The sequence below is a fragment of the Papio anubis genome, unplaced genomic scaffold (genome assembly GCF_008728515.1).
Source record: "Papio anubis isolate 15944 unplaced genomic scaffold, Panubis1.0 scaffold74, whole genome shotgun sequence".
Lineage (NCBI taxonomy): Eukaryota > Metazoa > Chordata > Mammalia > Primates > Cercopithecidae > Papio > Papio anubis.
This window is the reverse complement of record NW_022167625.1, coordinates 112,694-125,168: the sequence shown is the minus strand read 5'-3', so window position 1 is coordinate 125,168 and position 12,475 is coordinate 112,694. Positions and strand designations below refer to the sequence as shown.

The 12,475-nt window shown below is 36.4% G+C and overlaps 1 protein-coding gene across 9 annotated transcripts in view; it reads right to left on the bottom strand.

Moving 5' to 3' along the window:
• Positions 1-12,475, bottom strand: part of LOC101019996 (transcription factor 12) — a 254,403-nt gene that overhangs the window by 157,861 nt on the left and 84,067 nt on the right. For 2 of the 9 annotated variants that reach the window (XM_031662551.1, XM_031662550.1), the window contains exon 2: positions 7,069-7,113. The exons of the other annotated variants lie outside the window; for them this stretch is intronic. The gene's annotated coding sequence lies outside the window, so the exon portion shown is untranslated. The remainder of the gene's footprint in view (positions 1-7,068; positions 7,114-12,475) is intronic. 9 annotated transcript variants of the gene reach the window in all.

The following is a 12,475-nucleotide window of genomic DNA, read 5'->3' as shown; positions in this document are numbered from 1 at the left end:
AATTGCTAAAATCTAACGGTGCTTCATTAAAAAATAAGGTAATTTAAATAAAGTATCTTTATATGCATTAAGTGTAGGTCACAGATGAATCAAGGGCTCCCAGAAGCCTTTGGTACCTGGCACAGCCCTGCACATCAAATTCCAGTCAAGGTACAAGTAGAGCAGAACTTCATTTCAGCCCCCGCAGTGACAACAATAAAACGCTGAGAAAACACACTATCAAATACTGAACTCAGCATCAATTTCTGTTAATTACAGCCTTGTCAGCAACGTGATTATTCAAACAACTCATGCAAATGTTAATGAGGCCTTATTTGCATATTTATTTTTTCCTTTGTTGAAATGTCATTGATTATTACATTCTACTATGATGAATGTGGCTGATGATGTGCTCTGATATGTAATTAGTCATTAGGTGGAATGAATAGATCAATTATGAAAAAGGACTAAGATTAAGAAATATCAAACAAGACCGCCCAATATAACTATAGAATCTTTTAAAAAAAGAACCTAATAAATAATTTCTTGACATTTAAACTGCAACATCAGTAGTTTTCAATAAATAAACCACCACTCTTGCGAGGTTAAATGAAAGCTTAAAAATACATCGGTACTCTGATAATCCAATTATAATCACAGAAACTATCTTTTAAAAAATTGCAAATCACTCCAAGTGGCATATCAAAACAGCAAACAGCAAAAAAGAACAGATTTTGCTTTAAACTTGCACAAATTAGAAATACAGAAAGTGTAATCTAGTATGAAGAGGAGGTAAAAATAGGTAAAAAGAGAAAAGCACATAACATCCTAGACAGAAGGAGTAGGAACCTGATGGAGAACGACTACCTAAAGGCAAGGTACGCAAAAACAAACTCCTTCATATCCCAATTTGTTCTTAGAGGAAAAGGATTATTTGGCTTCTGAAACTGTTTGCTGTAACTATTCAGCCAGCACTTGCTATTCACAGATGGAAAAAAAAAAAAAAAACAAAACAACAACAACAACAACAAAAAAAACACATTACTGCAGACCAGATGGGAACATTCCACATGACCAAACCAATCAATCACCTCGGTGGGGCGCAGGTGCAACACAGCCGTGTAGCAACACACCATTTCACAGTCTATCGGGCACAAACACATGGCCACCAATCAATGGCACCCTGAGGACCTCGGAGGGGGCAGGCTCTCTGGAGTCTTACTGGTCCATGCCTGATGACTTCATAATCACACATCATTTCATTCACTAGAGGATACAAACTAGCATTCTAATAACCTTCCACTGAAAATGGTCATGTTGTGCATATTAATACAGGGTTGTTTGGAGTGAGGCAACTGACTTTACACGGCAGGCGAGGCGAGGCACGCAGTGCTAAAACAACCTGAAGCTAGAAACTTCTTCCTATTTGAAGATGGCTATTCTGTTCAGGCTGAGATCAATGGTAACATGATTCATTCTGCCACATCAAAGTTGGCATGCAAGGCTCGTATCCTACACAAACAACTGTTAAACAATAGTATGCTTGAAAAGATAAAGGACAAAGGAGGATGAAAGTAAAAATGGTAGTTGGTAATCTCGTATGAAGGATAAGAAGGTTTTGCATTCTTCTGAAATAACCTAACTAAAACTGAATTGCAAATAAAAATTAGGTGACCATGAAAAAAATTTAAATGTATAGTCATTGGCTTTTTCCTTACATTCTCCCGGTGTGTGAGGGGTGACTCTGTATAGTGTATAATTACAAGAGAAGATAAATAGAACAATTTTCAGCAAACATTGCTATAATTATACAAAGGCAGAGCTCCGTGATCTGTTAGGTAGCATCCACAGAGCTCCTGTCAGTTCCTTTAACTTAGAGAGCATGTAGGCAGGGATATTTTGGATAACTTAGTATTATGAATAACTGATTCACTATATGCCATGTACAGATGACCCAATTTAAAAAGAAAAACCAGGAAAAATAGGTTTCATCCTTAAAAAAAGCAAACCAGCAAACTCAAATCCTTGACGGGGCAAGAATGGGCATACACGTGTTTAACCAGTAGATTTCTTTGATAATTCAGAGGACAATTTGGCACCTTAAAGGTCCTTAGATTCCATTAGGAACATCAATCATCAGAGCCAGAAATCATGTGGAAACCAGTGTAACACATGTAGCCGAATCTGAATTGACCCTTTGACAACCCTGAAAGTTGACTTGGGTGATTAATTTTTGCTGCCAATATGTCGATTTGATCTCTCTCAAAAACAACATGTAGAAAATCTAATTATTTCACATTTCAGATTTGGATGCTGCATTTTTACTCGTAGATATAAATACTACACTTAGCATAAAAGGCTAATAGTGATTATATATTCTATAGTCTAAAAGAAAAAAATGTACACATTTGATGAAAATATGCCCACTACAACAGAGATTCCCTTTGGGAAAGAAATCTAGGGATTAGTCAAAATAAGATATTATTATTATTATTATTGGTCGTTTTGTTTGTTTTAGTGAGGGGGCTTGCTCTGTCACCCAAACCAGAGTGCAGTGGCACAATTTTAGCTCACTACTACCTGGAATTCCTGGGTTCAGGTGATTATCCCACCTCAGCCTCCCAAGTAGCTGGGACTACAGATACATGCCACCATGCCAGGCTGGATGATGTTATTATTCCACAAAGAGAAAGTTGACAAGATAAACTCACTGGTGGTTTATTATAAACCATTCACTTTAAAATGCATACCTAACTTCTTTTCCAAATCTTAGACTAGAAGAAGATACAAGACTCAAATCAGAAGACTCAGATTCTACTTCAGGTTCTTACTATTTCTTGTTTAGCCTTTATCAGATGAAATTATAACAATGACTTCAATTTATTAATCTGTAGAACGTTTAGAGAGGACCTTGAAGTTTCTCTTCATTTTATAATCCCCCTTTGTGGCCTGACGTAACTTTAAAGGCTCTGTCTAGTCATCTTCAGAGTATCATGTAGGGATGAACAGAGATCAAATGTGCCAGTTCCAAAAGTACAACAGGAAAAGCATTATGAGATATACTTATTGTTATAAGTGGTCATTTAAAATTTATCATGAGTGACTGCTTTTATGAGGATACAAAGATCACCACTCCTTTGGTTTATAGAAGCATTAGTAAGTAAAAACAATAATACTGGACTTAAAGTTTGCTTGCTTTCTAAACAGAATAACAACACCATTTAAAAAATGGTATCATGTTACCCACCCATTCCCCAAACATAATAAAAAGATCATAAAATCTCTCCAAACAATTTTCTGAAGTACCTAACAGATAGGTTGAGCTTTCCATGCAATAACTCGGTTAAATCTCAAAATAATGCAGATTATCCCCATTCACGAGAAATGGAAAAACATAGAGTAGTGACTGGTCTCATCAAAGCAGCAGGAATAATTAAACAGCATTCAAAGCTCTTAACCACCAGGTTTATCTTGTGTGACCACCAAAAGACATTTTCTCTCTTTTTTTGATTCCAAATTCAATCCTAAGTGAAAGCACCTACGTCTGAACCTTCTGCCTCCAAAGACATAGGAAATATCTTATAAAAAATATGTCTGACAATAATGCTCTGAAAAGCAAAACAGAAATGAACCCTCACTTTTTAACTACTATGAATACAGAATTAAATCAAAAATAATATAGAAAGGAGAGGAGGGGAGCTCTGGAGTCATATAAAATTTAGTTTAAATCCCGATTCCATGACTCACTAATTTTGACTTTTGGACCAATTATCTAAATTTTCTAAACTTCAATTTCCTGATATGAAAAATACATAGTAATTCAGGCAATACATACAACTCATAAGTTGTGAAGATTTTATGAGCTAATATATGTAGTACTTAGTAACGTGCATCACACAACAAGCACATTTTTCACTATCATTTAATATTAATAATTAAAAATAGACTAATTTGAAAATATCAAAACCAGAAAAAAAAAAGAATCTCTTTAATGCTCTACTTTCAGTTCAGAAACAGTTCTGATCCCAACTCTGTTGTTTAAAACAATAGTACTTCACAAGAAAATGGATGGCTCTCTTCTGGTAATCAACAATAACTGCAGACACTGGTCAATGTATTCCTCAGCTGGTCCCGATAATACACTCTAGAGAACCTGAGTTTGCAAATCCTGCCAAAAGAGTAGGGGTTTCTCTTTTGTCTAAAAAGACTTCTATTTTTTTCTTTCTCTGGAGTTGTGTGAAGTTAAAAAAACAAAAACAAAAACAAAAGTCAATATGCACATAATTTACAGATGCTGCCTCTCCAGAATCCACAAAAAAATCAAAATGGTCAATAATATATGTCAGTGGTCCTGCTCACTATAAACTACATTTAAAAACAGGTTAGCTTTAAGGTAGTAACATCATCTGGAAACCATAGTTCTTCAACCATTCTAGCTGAAACAGTCTTTGGTGGTCATGCATCAAGACATTCATCCAAAATTGAGCCTTTCATCTGTTACAGGCATTTTATCCTAGAGAGGTCAAAGTGTAAGGAAAACACAGTTCCTTAGGGACATTACATTTCAAACGAATCTAAAGAGAGAGTCTATTAAATTAAATTCCTTGAAAAGTTTTTTTTTTAATAAATCAGCTAGTTTTGCTTTTACAGCAAAGATATAAAAGTAGCATATACAGCAGCTAAGTTTACCTACTCCAGGGAGCCATTTCACAGTAGAGGAGCATAGGCAAAAAGGAGGGGTTGTTGGGGGAGTACAGTGTTGAATCTAGTAGGAATGTAAAAAATCTGCATTTGAATCTAGCGTTCACAAGCTAACTGTCAGATGAACCCTGGTGAATTACTTATGTGTCTTCTCTCTAAGCCTCAGTTTCTTCATCTGTGAAACTGGAGAAGGAATGGGAAAGAAGAAATTAACGTTTAATAAATGTCTTCTAAGTGTTAGGCTCTGTGCTGGGGGATTAGATATGTCTTTTTATTACATCATTCTCAAAAATAGTGCAAGACCAGAACCACTATCTCCATTTCAGAAATTAAATCACTAAATCTCAGATAGAGTTTCCTCCAAAGAAGACATACGAGTAGTCAATAAACCCATGAAATTATGCTCAATATATATTTGAGACAGGGTTTTACTCTGTTGCCTAGGATTGGAGTGCAGTGGCGTGATCACAGATCATTGCAGCCTTGACCTCCCCAGGCTCAGGTGGTCCTTCCACCTCAGTGTTCCAAGCAGGTGGGACTACAGGTGCGTGCCACTACACCTGGATAATTTTTGTAGAGATGGAGTTTTGCAATGTTGCCCAGGCTGGTCTCGATCTCCTGGGCTGAAGCGATCTGCCTGCCTCCGCCTCCCAAGGTGCTGGGATTACAGGCCTAAGCCAAAGCATCCAGCATATGTTCATTATTAGTCATTGGAGAAATGCAAAACCTCAATGAAGTTTTCATACCATTAGGATGGCTAAAATAAAAGGAACAGACACATGTTGGCAAAGATGTGAAGAAACTGGAACCTTCATAAGTTGCTGATGGGACTATAAAATGGTGCCAAGCCACTTTGGGAAAAAGCCTGGCAGTTCCTCAAATGGTTAAACACCGGAGTTATATTACCTGGTAATTCCACTCTTAGGTATACACTGAGAGAACTGAAAATACGTCCACACAAAAACTTGTACAGCAAATTCACAGCAATATTATTCATAATAGACAAAGAGTAGAAGCACTTCGAATCTCAGTCAACTGATGAACAGAAAAACAAAAAGTGGTATATCCATACAATGGAGTATTATTCAGCTATAAAAAGAAATGAAATATTGATTATGTAACATAACACAGATGAATCCTGAAAATATGCTAAGTAAAAAGAGTCAGTCACAAAAGACCACAAATTATGTGTTTCTATTTATATGCAATATCCAGAATAGGCAAGTCTATACATAGAGAAAGACAAACTGTTGCCAGGAGATGGGTGGAGGGGGAAATAGGAATTGACTTCTAATAGGTATGGGGTTTCCTCAGGGGGTAACAAAAATGTTCGGAAATTAGTGGTGATGGTTGCACAACTCTAAATATACTAAAAACCCTTGAATTGTATACTTTAAAAGGGTAACTTTATAATATGTGATATATTTCAATGAAAGTATTATTAAAAACACTGAAGTAGAGAGCAGAATTGTGGTTACTGAGAAGGAACCCAAAAACCCCACTGAATTTCAAATATTTTAAAAAATGGCAAAACTTCTCACATAGGGTTATGAAGATTAAATGAACAGAGCAAAAGCACTTTGCGTGGTGCCTAGGATAACTGAAGGTTCTTAATGAAATGGGACCTCCTTTTTCCTTTGTCAAATGCAGAAACAATAGAAGTTAAATATGATCTTGATTCTAACTTGATAGCTTAATAAAGCTACCTGTTTGTCATCTGATTAGCAAAAAAGGAGTGCAATTACATGTTTATAGATGTACAGTAGGAAAATCAGTATATACCTATCATTAGTATAAAAGAAAATGGACTTACTAACAGCCCACACTTGAAGCGGACATATGTATAATGAAAATATACTGAAGACAGCCAAATGAGTTATGCACAACTGCACAAAACTCCAAGGGATCCCCTCCAAATGAGTCAGTCATGGATCATCTCAGGAACAATGGAGTTGTATCCATGAACATTATATCCCCCTTTTTAAAAAGGAACATTATTGTTAAATGAATTTGGTAAGCTCATAAAATTGTTCTAATTTCAGACTTAGATATTCTGATGTCCAGGAACAGTATTTAAATGTCAAAACAAACAAGCAAAAAATCTGTGTTTCATCCCATTAGATGGCTCCCCTGAGAATTGTAACAGTGATCAAAACAGGACCCTATATGCCAATTAATTCATCAACCGAGGTAATAGTGAAGAATAAGTAGGGACAGCTCTTCCTATGGGGCACTATAACCTCTAGAAAGAGTTCTCTGTATCTATTCTTACACTTTCACTGTCAGTGACTATTTGAATTATTAGGTAAATAATTTTTACTATTTACTATATACTCACACTCATTCACTCAACATTTCACAAATACTTCTCAAACTCAGAGGACTCACTTTGTTTAAATCGGTGCAGGAAGCACTGGGAAGATACTCAGAATCCTGAAATGTAAGGAGATGAAAAATTTTTCTATATAAACAGTGATGGTATTTATATGATAAACGCTACTCTATTACGTTGTTGCTTTTACTTGTGTGAACTATGAATGACCAAAAACTATTAATGATGAAAATATTAACCATTTTTGCCTCCTCCAAGTTTAGCAGAACTTCTTATATATTGTAGTTGTTTTATAAATATTTACTGGATGTATAAATAAAAAAAGAAGGAAAAGTACAAGTGGGCCAGGCAAGGTGGCTCACGCCTGTAATCCCAGCACTTTGAGAGGCCGAGGCGGGTGGATCACCTGAGGTCAGGAGTTCGAGACCAGCCTGGCCAACATGGTGAAGCCCTGTCTCTACTAAAAATACAAAAATTAGCCGGGTGTGGTGGTGGGTGCTGGTAATCCCAGCTACTCGGGAGGCTAAGAGAGGAGAATCGCTTGAATCCAGGAGGTGGAGGTTGCAGTGAGCAGAGATCGCGCCACTGCACTTCAGCCTCGGCAACAGAGCAAGACTCAAAAACAAAAAAAACAAACAAAAAAAGTGCAAGTGAAGAGTAAGAAAGAATATATATTTATTGTTTTGATTTGTTTCCATGAAGAAAGGACCCTACCTATGTTCCCAAGACACAAAATAGCCACATTGGACAGACAAAATTATGGCCAATTACAAAGAATCTTGATAATCTATCGTTTCCGTGTACTGCCTTGTCACAGAAAATTTCCATTAAACATTAACAAACACGTAGCATAGAGATCCTCACTGTGACCTTTTGGGAATCACTGGGGAGACCAGATATTAAGGGACATCAGATAATAAAGCAAGATTGGTAGATGCAGGCTGGTTTAGGGCACATCAATGATAAAAAGATGGAATCTAACTAAGGAGCCCAAGACTGACATTACCAGAGAAACATATTTAACTTCCAGCAACTGAGGTTTTTCCAACATGTAGATTAAAGGAAGGGTTTTGGTTTTTTGTTGCTTAAAGCAATATGCATGAGAAATGATTCTCCAATACGACTGAGACAGAGCATGTTATACTGGAAAGGATGGAGAGTAGAGATTATGAAATCTGAAATACTCAGTTACCTTTTTGGTTTTATAATATAAGTAGAAGGCTCAACCAAATTTTTGCTAATAACGTTATAAGGATGATTCAACAAGGAAGCACCTTTGAAAAAAAAAAACACCGCACTTATGACAAATTACTATGGATTGTCGAAGTCTCAATTTAAAAAATCAGATGTTTTGTGTTTTTTTGAGATGGGGTCTCACTCTGTCACCCAAGCTGGAACGCAGTGGTGCAATCTTGGCTCAGTGCAACTTTCTCCTCTTGAGCTCAACTGATCCTCTCACCTCAGCCTCCCAAGTAGCTGGGACTACAGGTGCGTGCCACCATGCCCAGCATTTTTTTTTTTTTTTTTTGTATTTTTCTTAGGGATGGGGTTTCATCATGTTGCCCAGGTGGGCCCATGCAATCTGCCTGTCTCAGCCTCCCAAAGTGCTGGGATTACAGGTGTGAGCCACTGTGCCTAGCCCTAAAATTAGATTCCTTATACACAAAATCTAAGTATGATAAACCTAAAGATTATAAAATACCATATTCACTGGAGTTACTAGTTGATTTAATATCTTTCTACAATTTTAGTTTTCTATATGTGAAGAAAACAAGCTGAGAATTGCTTCTATTTACAAAAATGTATGCCTTTTACTTAAAGGGCTATGAAATAATTTTAAAACTACAATAAGCAGGAAAAAATTTTAAGTACAGCACATTCTGTATTTACCAAAAATACAAGTATTAATGTTAAATTCACCACTGTAAAGAGAAAACTTCTTGCTTTCTAGAAATTAGCTATGTGTCACAAAGTAATAAAGTAAAACTTAACTAGCCCATTACCATGGCTATTCAGAAATTCATTGTTAGGTTGTCTGGTATTTTGAATTTTAAAGGCTAATACGTAATAACTTTCTATTTATTTATTTCACGAGTCTCATCACTCATTCTACTTGTAGGTTTGCCTGATGTAACAGTAAAATAATAATTGCTTCATTTGTTGTTTGCCTTAAGTTAACAAGGTACATCCTATTACCAATTATAGCAGTAGTCATATGATTTTATTCAGGCTTAGCTGGATCCACTACAATAGAACTTATAGAAATATTATAAAGTCTTTAGTCAACATTTTATTTTCAGACCTTACCACTGGATAAAGGAGAACAAGACCAGTTAGTTACATTTCAGGCCTCAAATCACGCTTGGTTTTCTTAGGTTTCCCTGCATATAAAAGTTCCAAGTAATTTTTCATAACGATCTGGTCAGGCTGCTGAACCTCGGCATGAAAGCTTGGTTATCTGTCCCCCTTGGTTATCTGTCCCCAGTGGGATCTGTATCATCACCCCATTCAAATTTCCCATCCAGTTGATATTTTCTTCCTTCTAAGGCAATGCTTAGACATAATGCCAGGGGATGTGGGGGTGGGGGAAGAAATATAATCAGGTTGATGCAACCAATCTAAGAAAAAATAAATATTTCTGAGAGCCAAGACATTGTGTCTGGTGAAAATGTCAGTGCACTGACAGGATATTAGCAGTTGGAAGCCAGCACAAGGGCTCTGGAACATGGCTGTCTGCATTTCTTCATTTTGTAGAAGAATGTAGCTGTTACCTGCAATACCTGGGAAGTCTGGAACACCCATTGTAACCAATTCAGTCGGCTCCATGAAGAAGGCTCCCATCACGCTGGCCAAGGTGAAGTCAACCAGAGTGCCCAGAATTCTACAGGGGATGACGGAGCCAAAGACACCCAAACATGCTGGCTCCCAAATTCCCTAGCCAGTCCCAGCACTGTTTGTCATAGCTGTACTATTTAATATTTTCCTCACATCAATGTTTTGCTGAAATCAAGTAACAGAAAATTAAAATGATAAACCTTTATGCAACAAAGTAGAATCAAAAACATGGAAACCGAAGTATATGAAAAACTCTACAAGAACAGAATGGAAAATCAGCAACATTTGCTATGAACAGAAACTTTCTGCTCTAGATTCTGAGCCAGAGGCCTTTAGAGAGGAGACTCAAGAATTAAACCAGACACAGTGGCTCACATCTATAATCCCAGCACTTTGGAAGGTTGAGGTAGGAGGATCACTTGAGCTCAGGAGTTTGAGACTAGCCTGGGCAAGAAAGTGAGACTGTGTCCCTACGAAAAAAAAAAATTTTTTTTTTTTTTTTTTTTTTGAGACAGTCTCGTTCTGTCGCCCAGGCTGGAGTGCAGTGGTGCATCTGGGCTAACTGCAAGCTCCGCCTCCCGGGTTCATGCCATTCTCCTGCCTCAGCCTCCTGTGTAGCTGGGACTATAGACACATGCCACCACGCCCAGCTAATTTTTTTTGTATTTTTCTAGTAGAGATGGGGTTTCACCGTGTTAGCCAAGATGGTCTTGATCTCCTGACCTCATGATCTGCCCGCCTCAGCCTCCCAAAGTGCTGGGATTACAGGCGTGAGCCACTGTGCCCAGCCTTAAAAAAAATTTTTTTTTTAATTAGCTGAGTGTAGTGGTGCTCGCCTGTAGTCCCATCTACTCAGGAGGGTGATGTTGCAGTGAGCTGAGACTGTGCCTCTACATTGCAGCCTGGACAACAAAGCAAGATCCTATCTTAAAAAAAAAGAAAAAAAAAATAGAGAAGTGGTAGAGTTGCCTTAGCAGCAAATGGAGACTGTCTACCTAATTAGAAGAAAGGAAAGACTTTCAAATAAAAGACTTTCAAAGAATCTTACTATGGAATTCAAAGTTATTTAGCTCTGTGTCAGTATCCCAAATAAATCATTTAAAGAAACAAGAAAATTAAAAAATTTTAAACATTGTTAGCAGTGGTTTCAGCTTCAAAATAAAACTCATTACCAAAAATAATGCTAATTATATACTTTCTATTGCAAAAGCCTCAGACTTTCATTCACTTAAGAATTATTTTCTTTCATGCTCATTCACTTCATTTAAATCATCAAAGCCATATAAAAGCAAAAATTTTCTCACATAGCAAAGAGCTAAAGTTTAAATTTAACAAGAAAGAAACACACATAAAGGCAGGAAGTTTACTATTGTATCATTCACTGTTGTGAATGAAATCTGCCTTTTTTGCTTCAACGTTGGTAATTACTTTGCATTTAGTTTAAATGTTTGATTTTCTCATCCACTCAACCTTTTCTCCACAATAATTTGAGATCCTTTCCATTAAATTGTTTTAAAAAGCTGTTTTTTAGTCTGCTCTGCTTATCTATTTTACGTAGAAAGAATAAATCCCTTTCAAATCTCTATTCTTTTTTCTACAACTAATGAACACATCCTAGTTTATGAGACTCACTTTTACAAGGCTTAGTTTATGACCAGTTTGTAAGAGATTTAGTGAATACACATTTTTCTAAATACTGCATTCCAAATTTAATTTTATTTAACAGATACATTCCAAAGGTCCTAACAAAAACAAAACCAGGAAATAAAATGATGAGATGAATTGGCTCTTCTGGTGGTTCTCTTTGAAGCTGAGAAACTATAATAGTAGCACAGCACTGCATTTTAAGAACATGTACTTTGGAGTTAGAGAAATCTGAGTTCGTCCTACTTCCTCAATCACAACTTAATAGCTGCTAAGGCAAGTTTGTTAGTTGATCTCTCAAGTTTTGTTTCTATACTCATAAAATAATGCTGTTAAAATAATTGAATGAAATAATGAATATAAACACTTCTTACAATATCTGGCTCAAAGGTATGTGCTGAACAAACGGTAGTTACTAGTGTATGATCATTATTATGAGAGTTACATTCTCTTTCTGTTGTTTTTTGGCCACAAACATGAAGTGCAGTGATAATGTTTCAGGAGATCTAACATACACCTCTTCTAAGAATGCTGAAGCTCTGATGAAGGGGACTTAAAGCTGTAACACAAGGCAAATTCTGTATTTCCTCAAAGGTGCCACGGCGAAAAAAAATGTGGAAAAAAAAAAAATCAAGCAAGACTTTAAAAATGAGGTGATGTTTGAACAGGACTATGAAGCATGGGCAGGTTTGGGGGTGGTTTTTTTTTTTAAATTTTATTTTTGTACAAGGAAACAAGGAGACAAGCTGCAGGAAAAGTGAAAACATTTTAGATAGAATAGCATATAGTAGACAATAAATGTTGGCTAAATATGTAATAGACAAATAAAAATCTCTATTTTATTCTAATCTCACCCATGGGTATACTGTGTTCAACCGCCATCATAAAAATACGGCAAAGACAACCTAATAAGTTATATATACCTCCACAAAACTCCGAAGAATCTTACCCAAGAATTCCAGAAGCAATAGAGCTGTATCCATG